Raw genomic sequence first — 12,863 nt, 5'->3', positions numbered from 1 at the left:
TCTGGTGGAAAGTAGAATGACATCATCACGCTTAAAATGGGTATACAGAAACAAAACAAAACCATTTACGGTGAATCCTGTTACAATAAAGAAGCGGATAGATAGAAAGTTATTACAAATCCGCCAAATATATTATTATTATATTTAGTAGTTATGGTAGGCGCGTTGATAGCCCATATGAATGGTTACCACCGTCCAGTGAGATTCTTCCACGAAGCATGGATCAGCGCTTAAAGGGTTCGTGCTACGGAAACTAAGAGTGCAGGACTCAAAGTAGGCGAAGGTACTGGACTCCGGGAGAGATGTAACCTCATCATTAATACTAAAATTGTAAATGCGAATATGAGTTCGTTTGTTAAAATGTTGTTCAATGGGCTCCATGATTGTGAATAATGGATCGTGCGATCGTGAGATTCGAAGACGTATCGGGATAGCAAAAAGTGCCATGTCTCAGCTTGATAGCATCTGGTCCGACAGAAACATCTCCTTAAAAACCAAGCGTAAACTTGGAACAGGTCTTGTGTTTTTTATTTTCTTATATGGGGCGGAGACATGGACTCTGAGGAAGGCTGATCGAAGTCGAATCGACGCGTTTGAGATGTGGTGCTGGAGGAAAATGCTGCGGATTCCCTGGACGGCGCATCGGACAAACGCATCAATCCTGAAAGAACGAGGCGTCTCCTCAAGACTCTCCACCATTTGCCTACGTAGGATTTTAGAGTTTTTCGGTCACGTTGCGAGGGAAAAGGGTGACAATCTCGAAAGACTTCTCATCACCGGCAAAGTGGAAGGAAAGAGGCCTCAGGGGCGTAGTCCCATGCGCTGGTCCGATCAGATTAAGACGACTTTGGAATCCAGCATCAATGTCGCTATCCACTGCGCGGAGGACAAGAGTGAATGGAGGAACATAGTCCTAACAAAAGTGCTCAGTAAAGGTCACGACCCTCAGAACCGAGGAATACGACGCACGGTGGTTACAATGTTACGTCTTAAATCTTTCAATCGATTGTTGTGAATTTTTTTCGCGATTTTCAGAATAACGATAAAGAGAAGATCTTCCGCCAACAGCTGGCTTATCTTGAAAATGTCGTAAGCGAGATTCAGGCATCTGTCAACTATCTTGTGTTGTATGACTACTGCCACACTGTCAGCGATAGAGAAGGGGACATAGGGTAACTTCCACTTAGAACAAACGTAATAATCCCGAAGGAATTTTGTATTCCACATTATGCGAGTGAAGCCACAGGTGACGGCTAGTAATAAATAAAATACGAAGCTCGCAAAAGTTTAGAGCCTTTTTGACATTCTCCGATTGCTTCATTCGTTGAGTGGTTAGTATTTGTGTCCTCCCTATTCCGCTTCATAAATAAACGGACTGGCTTACTCGGGCCACAAGCAGGGAGCAGTCACACGGCCACTTAACATGTAGAAGACCTTGCTATTGTCAACGTCCGTGACCATTTAGAATCAGATGGGCCATCAACTCCTACACCTACGTAACATAACAGCACAACTCCTACATACGTGTTAGTGGACTAGGTCAGACCCGCATTCTATTCTATTCAACGTGCATTGTCGCATCGATTTATTTATTCACATTAGGGAAAAGTGCGTGTGACCCAAATTCAGAACCTTATTTATATTTAGTGAGTTCAAAGATGAAGTTGTAACTTCATCTTTCTTTACGTAAAGAAGTTGAGGCCTATAAAATCAAAGGCAGCTAAACGCCTTAATGTCGTAAAATGGATTAACAATGGCGCTATCTTGTTTAGTTAGTTGGACACGCTTTAGTGTTTTCATGTTATAACAAATGCAGCTAAATCTCTAACAAATTCAGTTCAAAAATTTTATTTTTTACTCAGTACTAAGTACTAATAAACGAAGTTTTATCATTTAAAATTCAGATTATTAGTAATATTCTCATTCTTTATAAATCTGCATTAAAATAAAGAATGTCATAGCTATCCGAACAGTTATTTCAACTTTTCAAACCGGGAGTGTGCTAACACTGGCCCTAGCAAGAGCAGTAAGTACTTCGATGGATCAGGAGGATCCGTAATGACGTGCTTAGAGCCGATTTTTGTAGTCTACCTGAATATTTGACAGACTTGGACATAGCTGCCTTTGATTTTATAGGCCTCAGTTCATCTAACAAACACGAGACTTTGTCATTCGGTGGTAAATATATATATGTAGTTACATGTAGGTACATAGGACATCACAACGTGGATCCAACCACCCATACTGAGACGTTGAAACTAGAATTATTGAAATATATCTTTAGAATTTGTGAGAATGTAATAGGAAATATTTTGGTTGAGACCATCTACTGTCTAATGTTTAATATAATTTATCTTTATCTTTCACTGACTCGGTGACGCAGAAGTTAGTGTCGCTTACTGAGCCGAGGGTTGTGGGTTCGATTTCGACAACGCGTTCGAATTCTTATCACGAACAGGTTTGTTTACTCTTTGTATAGTCGCTTAATGTCCTTCTTCTTCTTCTTTCTCCTACACTCCCCTTGGGTTAAAGGGAGCCTGTGCATATCTACAACGTAAATACAGCCACACACCTTAACACAATAGTTCTGATATCTTCAAATCTTCAAACCGAAACGCATTACTGCTTCACGGCACTAATAGGCAGAATGTGATACCCTACCCTTACGGACTCACTACACGTCCTACCAGTATTTGGGACACAATCTAACTAAAACCTAACATTGTAATTAATTATAAATATTACCAAAACTATATATAGCATTAAAGCATTTGATCATGGATTGTTTTTAAATACCCTACTTCTATAGATCGGAATTATTAATGCTGTTTCAAGCTCTTTCTAGGGTCGGTGTTAGCAACTTTGCTAGGTTTGAGCCCCGTGAGCTCACCTACTCGTCCGGTAACGCTAATATAGCCTCTCAAGCCTATCAGCATAGGTAGGGGAAAAGAAGCTGTTACAACCCTAAAGAAGAAACAGCGGGATTCGACCGGCACTAACTAAAAATTAAATAGCTGTAAAGTTGTTTCAATATCATCATTTTCTGAGTGAAATATTCAACCTTCGTAATGCCACTTTATAATTTGATGTGTAGCAATTACTTAAGTGACAAATAAAACAATACTTCACATTGACCTTCGGAATGTTTCGTCAGGCAGCGCCGGTTGGCGGCGTTAGCTTGAATTCAGGGCTGACAACCTTTGAAAATGTTTGTCAATAATTATTATTTTAGTCAATCGTTTGTGAAATTAACAATGCAAATTTTGTAACGAAAGTGTCTATGGGAGAAAGAAGACGAATGTAGTCTTACATATCGACGCTTGAAAGGCAAACGTGACTAAGCGACAATCCGTGAACTTTACAGTAGACTAATTTAAAGTTGAAATACCTAAAAACAAAATCTATTTTTACGAATCTAGCTGTAGGATTGAAATGATTTTAATAGACCTAGAAAATTTTTTTTTTTTGCGCATCGAATATAGTTATTGCCTATCATTTATGTACAAAGCAGTTATTGTCGCTTAGTCACGTTTGCCTTTCAAGCGTCGATATGTATATGTGATTTCAAAAAAAGTATTTTGGTCATTTGGTCACAAAGGGCAATCAATTGTAGCAAGATTGTACGAACACTACGTGGACGGCCAGATCTTTTTCTGTCCTATCAGATGAGGTCTCATTGCACCTATTAATAGCCCGGTACACAAACATTTTACTAATACCAAGCGTATGGAGAGTTTTAAAAATTGCATTTGGCTCCATACTACTTTGTGTAATGCAATCACAGCGGTTCGGTTCTCTTTATCACCCCACTCCATTTTAATATCGCAAAATATTGTACAATGTCAAAATGAGAGATTGATGAAATGATGATTGATGAAAAATGAAATGATGATGCGCCAAAATGAGAAAACTCAATGAGCAATCAATGAGCATAGGTGTGTGGCGCATTTACGTTGTAGATGTCTATGGGTTCCAGTAACCACTTAACACCAGGTGGGCTGTGAGCTCGTCCACACATCTAGGCAATAAAAATAAAAAAGAAAAATAAAATAAAAATTACAGATTCCAAATTCAAATGTAATATTTTGTTTATTTTTAATTGTAACAGTATTTATGGCCAGACTAAGTATATATATATGTACATACGTGTATATAGCACTAACGTTACTTTTTCAGAAGAGGCTCTTTCGATAACATGAATCTGTTCCATATCGCGTCCGTGACCCTCGGCAAATTGATGTTGTAATGCATTCAAGGATGACAGAAATTCTAAGGTAAAGTGCAGTCCATATACTGCACCGAAATAGCTCAGTGACAACCATTACGGCCGTCTGGTGTAGTGGTAAGTGACATAGTCACTACACAAGAGGGTCGCGGGTTCGAATCCCGCCAAGGGAAGATATTTGTTATGATAAATATAAATGTCTTTCCAGGGTTATGGGTGTATATTAAATATATGTATGTGTATAATAAAAATATTATATTTATTTCCGTTATCTGGTACCTGTAACACAAGTTCTTTACGAACTTAGCACGGGACCAGTTAACGTGGCGTGATTGTTAGTAAATAAAAAAAAAATTACACAGTACGCGCATACATTATCAATTGGTCATACGACGGCCCTTATCAACGGTGGACGTTTCACAACAGTAGTGACAGTTCAAGAGTCGTGCTCACGGGAGTTCAGATGATTGACGGCACTGGTGCCACGTCGGTCATGTTCACTAAGCTGGTAAGTGGTAACATCGTGTACTGTTACAAGATTTAGGCCAATCACGTGCTTAAGGTTGTCGATGAAGGAGGATAAGAATGTTTTTTTTATTGCTTAGACAATGGTGAACAAACTCACAGCCCACCTGGTGTTAAGTGGTTACCGGAGCCCATAGAAATCTACAACGTAAATGCCGCCACCCACCTTGAGATATGAGTTCTAAGATCTCAGTATAGTTACAACGGCTGCCCCACCCTTCAAACCGAAATGCATTACTGTTTCATGGCAGAAATAGGCGGAGTGGTGGTACCTACTCGTGCGGACTCACAAGAAGTCCTACCACCAGTAATTACGCAAATAATAAGTCTTTAAATTAACAATCGCAAAACTTATTTCTATATATAACAATACCCGTACGAACAACGACATCTATGAATTTCAATGGCAACCAACCGCAATGGCACCGATGCGATGCATCATATAACTGTTTAATCGAGCGTTTATTATTGGCATTCCCACAGACGCAGCCCACTGAGTTTCTCGCCGGATCTTCTCAGTGGGTCGCGATTCCGATCCGGTGGTAGATTCTGCGAAGCACTGCTCTTGCTAGGGCCAGTGCTGGCAACACTCCGATTTGAGCCTCGTGAACTTACCTACACGTCAAGGCAAAGCTGAAATAGCCTCTCAAGGCTATCAGAATAGGTAAAAAAAGATCCATTACGATATTTCCAATATTTCAAATGTTACTTTACTGTTCTAGTGGTCACGAATTGTTTTTTTGCTTTGAAAATTTCCGTTCTATGAACGACGGGAGCGTCACGTGTGATAGATAAGAATGTGCTCACCAACGTTACCGCTAGTTTAGATAAACTACTAATATTTTATCTTCGTTTTTCTTTTCTCCGACTGCTGCGATACAGAATTTAAATTTAAATTGTTGTTTTTTTTTTTCATTTCGTATATTTTTCAGTTTTTGTGAGCACGGGCATTGATTTAAATATATTTCAACTCTCTGACCACGGGCAACTAATGTATGTGTTATGAAATCATTAAAAGTTCAATATTTTGTATACTGCTAAAATTATTCTTAATACCTGTTGTATCTGTAATATCTATAAATTAATACGTGAAGCAAAAACTTTTTACGAAAATTGCGCGGACGCATACCAACCCTTATAGAGAATATAAAGAAGGAGTGCAGAATGATAGTATTTTTTTAAATGAAATATAAAAAAATCATTAAATCGGTAAAGAAAAAGTTACACACACTACCATGAATTTGACACACACACGAATGCATACTATTTGTTTATTATCAAACTTTTCTTATTGTTTACAGTCTGTGGTCATATTGAGAATAGATCGATTATTATATTTCTTTATTAATACTAGTGGTCCCGCATTAGTCGAAATTCGACTATAATTAATTAACATTATAAGTTTGAACGTTAATGTGGTTCTATTGTCAAAGACTATTAAACTTCTATAATCACAGATTTCGCCAAGACTACTACACTATAGACAAATAAACAATATTAACCTATTCTCAATTTGATCACAGACTAACAGAGCAACAAAAGTTTGACAATAAACATAGAGTATTCATATGCCTCTGTGTCAAATATATGGTAGTGTGTGTAACGTTTTTTTATTGATTTAATATATTATTAATGCATAATTAAAAAAAATATTACCATTCGGCACTTCTTCGCTATATTCCCTATATGTGTGGGAAATTTTAAACTCCTCCGTCCGCGCAATTTTCTTAAAAAGGGGTACAAAGTTTTTGCTTCACGTATTAATATATAGATTTGTCTAAAGTGTACTCTTGGCGAAATCTGTGATTATAGAAGTGTAATAGTTTTTGACAATAGAATCATAATAGTGTACAAACTTATAATTTCAATTAATTATAGTCGTATTTGGACTACAGAGGGACCACTAGTCTGTTGTTAATATCTGTTGATATCTGTAATATACTGCCGATTTACTTAAGTTCCAGAGTTTTTTTTTATCTATTTAACCATCATCTATAATTATGGGTTCCTTCTTAGAAGTAACTAGTTATGTTATGAAATAGCCATATGAATACAGCAAGCCGGATTACGTAAATTGAATTAAATCGCTAACTAGTATTTTTGGAAATTTTATTTATTCTCTATAATACCGTATTCGAACTTCTTACCAATCCAATCTTATCCTGTCTATAGCATCGGTTCAGCATACTCACCTTCCACGCTATCCTTCCGTGGGCCTTTCCTTCTTACAAACGCCTTCGCGTGTGACGAGATTGCTAAAGGTTTGTTTTCACCAAAATATTCTTTTATCAGCTCATTAGACGTTAAATAACACTCAGTGTGCTTAGTGTGTTTTTTTAACGTTGTCGATAGCGTAAAAGTTAACTCAAATTTGTATGCATTTGGAACAGCGCCCCTAGCGGCAAACGTAATCAAAAGTTCCAACTGCATACAAATTCGAGTTAACTTTTACACTATCGAGAACGCTATAAAACAATCACTAAGCACACATAAGAGTACTATAACATTTGGTATCTAAAAGTTATATGAATTACGTACGTAATTACTGGTGGTAGGACCTCTTATGAGTCCGCACGGGTAGGTATCACCACCCCGCCTATTTCTGCCGCGAAGCAGTAATGCGTTTCGGTTTGAAGGGCAGGGCAGCCGTTGTAACTATACTGAGACCTTAGAACTTATACCTCAAGGTGGGTGGCGCATTTACGTTGTAGATGTCTATGGGCTTCAGTAACCACTTAACACCAAGTGGGCTGTGAGCTCGTCCCTCACTAAGCATTAAAAAAAATTTATGAATTACGTTCTGTTTTCAACGCCTAGACGACCATGACAGCAAATTGATTTATAGCTATTTAATGACGTGATTATTATAGTGAACCTGAAGACGTCAAAGTGACAATGCATCCATCAAAAGAATAACAAATAATCCGGCGATCGATACAGTACGACGCGACGCGACGCAGCAGCGCTGGATTCTCGCAGCGACCGCGTGAGTTACCAACGTAAAGACGTCAGCTAACAATTTACTTACTGTCCACTAGAAATAGTTAATCAGTCTCTGCAAGAAATGGTGAATCATTGCCCCACTGTGCGTGAAACAACGCCAAATAACTTCTTTATTATAATTAAAATTACAAAGTATATTGATTGATACTAATAATGTCTTTGTTACTTAATGAAATCGAGAATTAATAGTATATTAACCGAATGTAACATGCTTACAAAAAAATCAGTAATAAAATTCAAATGCATATTTATATAGGTACTAGCTGACCCGGCAAACGTTGTTTTACTATATAAATTATTTCTAGGAAAGATAAATAACCTGGATACCGACTGCAACGCCATATACCGGGCTGATTTGTGAATCTAAACCATCTAGGGTGCCATCCAAACGCATACAAAAAAATTATTCAAATCGGTCCAGCTGTATAGGAGGAGTTCAGTGACAAACACACGCATAGAAGAAATATATATATAAAGATTTTTCCGTCCCTATTCCCTAGTAACCTAAGGGGCTATTCCAGTTAGGTATTAAATTAATTAATTTACTCCCTTAAATTCAAGTTTGTATGACGTAATACGAATATCATATTTATTGGTTTCTAAATAAAATACACATTTAAAAACGACTGGACAAACAAGAAATCTGTTTGTTTATTAGATTGTGACGTCAGAGCTTACGTGTTTTTATAATCGATAAAGCCAAAACGTTGAATATTCAATGAACATAAAAGGTATTTTTTTTATCCTGACAAAATATAAATCAGCCAATCCTTTCAGTCCGTTGTTAAGATATGTATGTTCCGGCAAACACGGGACAATTGATCATTGTATGAGATTCAATAAAAAATTCAATAACCACGCAGATTTTGAAATTATTGAAAAAATTCATAAAAGAATTGCATTTATTTTATTTTATTGCATCCGGCTTTAGAATGAACTCCCTCCACGGTGTTTTCCGAGCGCTATGACATGTCCGTCTTCAAACGAGGCTTGCGGAGAGTATTTTATGGGAGGCAGCGGCTTGGCTCTGCCCCTGGCATTGCTGACGTCCATGGGCGACGGTGACCACTTACCATCAGGTGGGCCATATGCTCGTCTGCTCACAAAGGCAATAAAAAACTGAGTTGTTTGCCAGTTCTCGGTGCAAGCAAAAATATGATGTTCCAAATACATATAATTAATATTACACCATTTCAATACGTTAAGTTTGGAACGTGATAAGTAACTTTCTTCTTTATAAAGAAGTAAGTTATTTTTCGCGTAATGCTTCTGAATTGAATTGTGTTGACGTAATACTGTTAATGTTCAGTTGTGTAAAACACTCCCTTAAACCTTACCAAGGCTATCGGTTGGAAGTATGCACAGATTGCTATTGGAAGTTTTGCCACTCTAATTCTATCGTATTTTTTTTCATTTTACAATCTCACTGTGTGTTGTGGTTTGACGGTCCGAGAAAATCTGATTTAATTGTTTTTTTTGTGTAGATAGGCTGTATGTGATTAGGCACGCCTACACACCGTATCGTCATAATTTTCAGTAAAAATGTTAAGAGACACGTAGGTATTCGTTACGCTATAATAACTTAATAACTTTGTGGCGGGTAGTTCATGATAGAGCACAAGATATTTGACAGATGCCTGAATTTCGCTAGCAACATTTTCAATTATTTTTTTATTGCTTAGGTCGGTGGACGAGCTCACAGCCCACCTGGTGTAAAGTGGTTACTGGAGCCCATTGACATCTACAACGTAAATGCGCCACCCACCTTGAGATATGAGCTCTAAGATTTCAGTATAGTTACAACGGCTGCCCCACCCTTCAAACCGAAACGCATTACTGCTTCACGGCAGAAATAGGCAGGGCGGTGGTACCTACCCGCGCGGACTCACAAGAGGTCCTACCACCAGTAAAAAACCAGATAAGCCTACATATAGGTTCCGACAAACAACCGGACCGTCAGTCTACCGAGTAATAACACCCGTTTGGTGGAAAATGTTCCTTTCGTTATAGTAGTAACCTCAAGGGGTTTCTAGATTCACCGAGCTAGTAGGCGAGCTAACGGGGCTCAAACTGAGAGTGTTGCTAACACTGGCCCTAGCAAGAGCAGTGCTTCGCAGAATCTACCACCGGATCGGAAACGCGACCCACTCACTCCCAGAAGATCCAGCCAGAAACTCAGTGGGCTGTGTCTGTGGGTTAATTTACTCGTCGCAAGCGACGGGTTCGACGAGGACCGTGACCGGTAAGGCTGTGATGGTGAGTGGTCATCATTGCTCGTGGACATCAGTAATTTTGCATAAAACGCTTACATTAAGGAAGCCACTCGATATTGCTGCTTGACATTAATGGCGATGGCGTCACATTCCGTAGAGTAAATAGCTTGGTAATCCTGCTGGCCTACGATAAATCGACAGCCTAGATTATATACTTACAACTCATCAAACAAAATTGAGAAAATTTCCTTACATTGTATGTTTGAATACACATTCGTCGATCTGAAACGCGTAAAGGAAAACCGATGTTTAAAAATTAAATCTTTATCACAATACTACATTTGTATACAAAGTTATTCGACCTTAGTACACGACATTGTTATGCTCAATGCCAAGGGTGGTTGCAGTTAGATTTAAAAATGATAGCTTTTAAAAACCAACCATTTTTCTTATTGTAAACAGACTAGCACACAATCCAGTTGATGTTGGTGGATCACCGTTATTCATGGACGTCAACAATGGCTGAAGCACAGTCGACCTTGTGTCTTCCACTGGGGACTCTTTATCTCGTTTAACACACACAGAGCTCTAACATACTAAGGAGTTCACTCTGGCGCCAGGTGATGCGAAATGATTTTCTTTTCCTACTTATGCTGATAGCCTCGAGAGGCTATATCATCGTTACCCTAGCGTGCAGATGAGCTCTCGGGGCTCAAACCGGAAGTATTGCTAACACTGGCCCTAGCAAGAGCAGTGCTTCGCAGAATCTACCACCGGATCGGAAACGCGACCCACTGAGAAGATCCGGCGAGAAAGTCACTGGGCTGTATCTGTGGGCTAATTTACTCTGAAGAACGGTGACCAATGAGAAATGATATATCATGTAAAATATTATCTAGAAACTCACAGCGTGCCAGCTAACAGGTTTTAGATCGGTTGTTAGAGTGGGTGTTGTGATAGTGAAAATAAGTTGACAGGATCACAATTCTATTAGAATCTATTATTCTTTGCATCACAATTCCTCAAAGTAGTCCTCATGGAACATCTGTTACAAAACATAAAGAAGACTGAAGTCTCTGCAGTCTTGGAACTTTGAGTATAATAGCTATATAATTAATAATTTACATTTGACCGCTTCATTAGTTCTGTGATTAACTACCCAGATATTGTACCAATAGTGTTAAGTTGATTCTCGGTAGGAGTCTATATTTATTCTCAAATAGCCTGTGTTTCAAATATTCACAGCACAATTAAAAGTCTTATGCTACAAATAGTGAAGTTTTCTTTATTTATTATTGTTTCTTCATGTTACATTAAAATTCATACCATTACATATATGGTCAGTTTGTATATCGCCCAATATTTTATCTTAATGACTGCAGCACGCGATGTCACACGGTGTGTACTGTGTTTCATTCAGTATTTATTTTCCGTTTTGTGAAGACGTTCGGATTTCGATTATTATAATTAAGTATGATTGAATACAATTTAAAATTACTGTTCATGTGAAGTGTTTTCTGTATGATCATCGACGCACATAAGTCCTGGCTGCCGGAACATCAATTGTTTTATTATAATGTAAGTTAAAAAGAGGTAAACACCGACTTTTTTGCATTTATTCGCCAAGCATAGTGAAAATGAGTTATTACATAAATTAAAAGCAGCGTGTATGCTTTGTCATTATTTGACATGCGAATTTTAGTGCAGTGCAAGATATTGTAATATTATATAATTTACCGTTCATTCATCCATAATTCAACTAATAATTAAAAATTCCATTTATTTTCAATGTCGTCCCTATGAAAATCATTTATGTGATAATAATTTCCACTAATAAGATTATCTTTTAGTTTTTTTCTTAAAATTAAAATCGTCCAAGTCTCTTAATTTCTTTGGTAGTTTATTAAATATCCTAACGCTCATACCTAGTATACTATTATTCTTTAATGTAGTTTTGGATTTTGGAAAACATAGTTTATCGTCGCGTCGATTTCTGTTTGCCACATTAGACATCTTTACAAGAATTAATTAAATTTAGATTAGGTCAACGGATTTTATACGGTATTAATTTGTCAAGATATTAACCTAAATATCTTCATTCTGGCCCAGGTTCTTTCTAGCAAGTTACTTCCCGATCATCGGTCCATCGTACTGATAATGATTTCCACCTTTGTGTTTCTTTCTGACGGCTTCAACATTAGTTACTACCTATATTGCCCACTGGTGTTAGGGTATGTTATGAACCCAATGTTAATGGGATTAATATAATCTTCTTTCTAGTTCTTCCACAGAGTTTCAACAGAGACCTATATAAAAAATAACCACTTCTTCGACATACGAATATCGTTATAAAATACATTAAAATCTTATCTTACGCTATCCAATTAATTGCGGCTTGCACTATTTTTGTCTCTTTCAATAGTTTTCAAAGTTAACTAAATGGAAAAGATATAGCGCGGTATAATTATATGCTACTAATGACACCGTGTTTGTTAATAGAGCCTTAGAAATGTGTACTGAGTGCAGTTCGTTACTTATTATCTTGATACGTGAGATTGTTATAAGAATGAATTATTCAATAATGTTGAAAAAATACCATTGATAATCGATTTTTTTCGAACAGAATCTAATTCTAAAAATATCACTCTGCCAACTGTTTTGTGTTTCAAACTTTATTTAACAAACTATAGTTATGGTGTTTTATGGCCATAACACATAATCAGTCTATGTGCTTAGTGCGGGTTTTTTAACTTCTCGATCGCGTAAAAGTTAGCTTAAATTTGTATGAAGTTGGAACAGCTTCCCTTCGTTTGCCGCTAGGGGCGCTGTTCCAACTTCATACAAATTCGAGTTAACTTTTACGCGATCGAGAAGTTAAAAAACTCGCACTGAGCACA

At 37.5% G+C, this 12,863-nt stretch overlaps 1 protein-coding gene across 1 annotated transcript in view; it reads left to right on the top strand.

Moving 5' to 3' along the window:
• Positions 1-11,379: 11,379 nt before the first annotated feature.
• Positions 11,380-12,863, top strand: part of LOC101737727 (organic cation transporter protein) — a 16,854-nt gene continuing 15,370 nt past the window's right edge. The window contains exon 1 of the mRNA XM_038012082.2: positions 11,380-11,544. The gene's annotated coding sequence lies outside the window, so the exon portion shown is untranslated. The remainder of the gene's footprint in view (positions 11,545-12,863) is intronic.

This window comes from Bombyx mori, chromosome 7 (genome assembly GCF_030269925.1).
Source record: "Bombyx mori chromosome 7, ASM3026992v2".
Lineage (NCBI taxonomy): Eukaryota > Metazoa > Arthropoda > Insecta > Lepidoptera > Bombycidae > Bombyx > Bombyx mori.
This window is presented reverse-complemented; position numbering and strand designations above follow the sequence as displayed.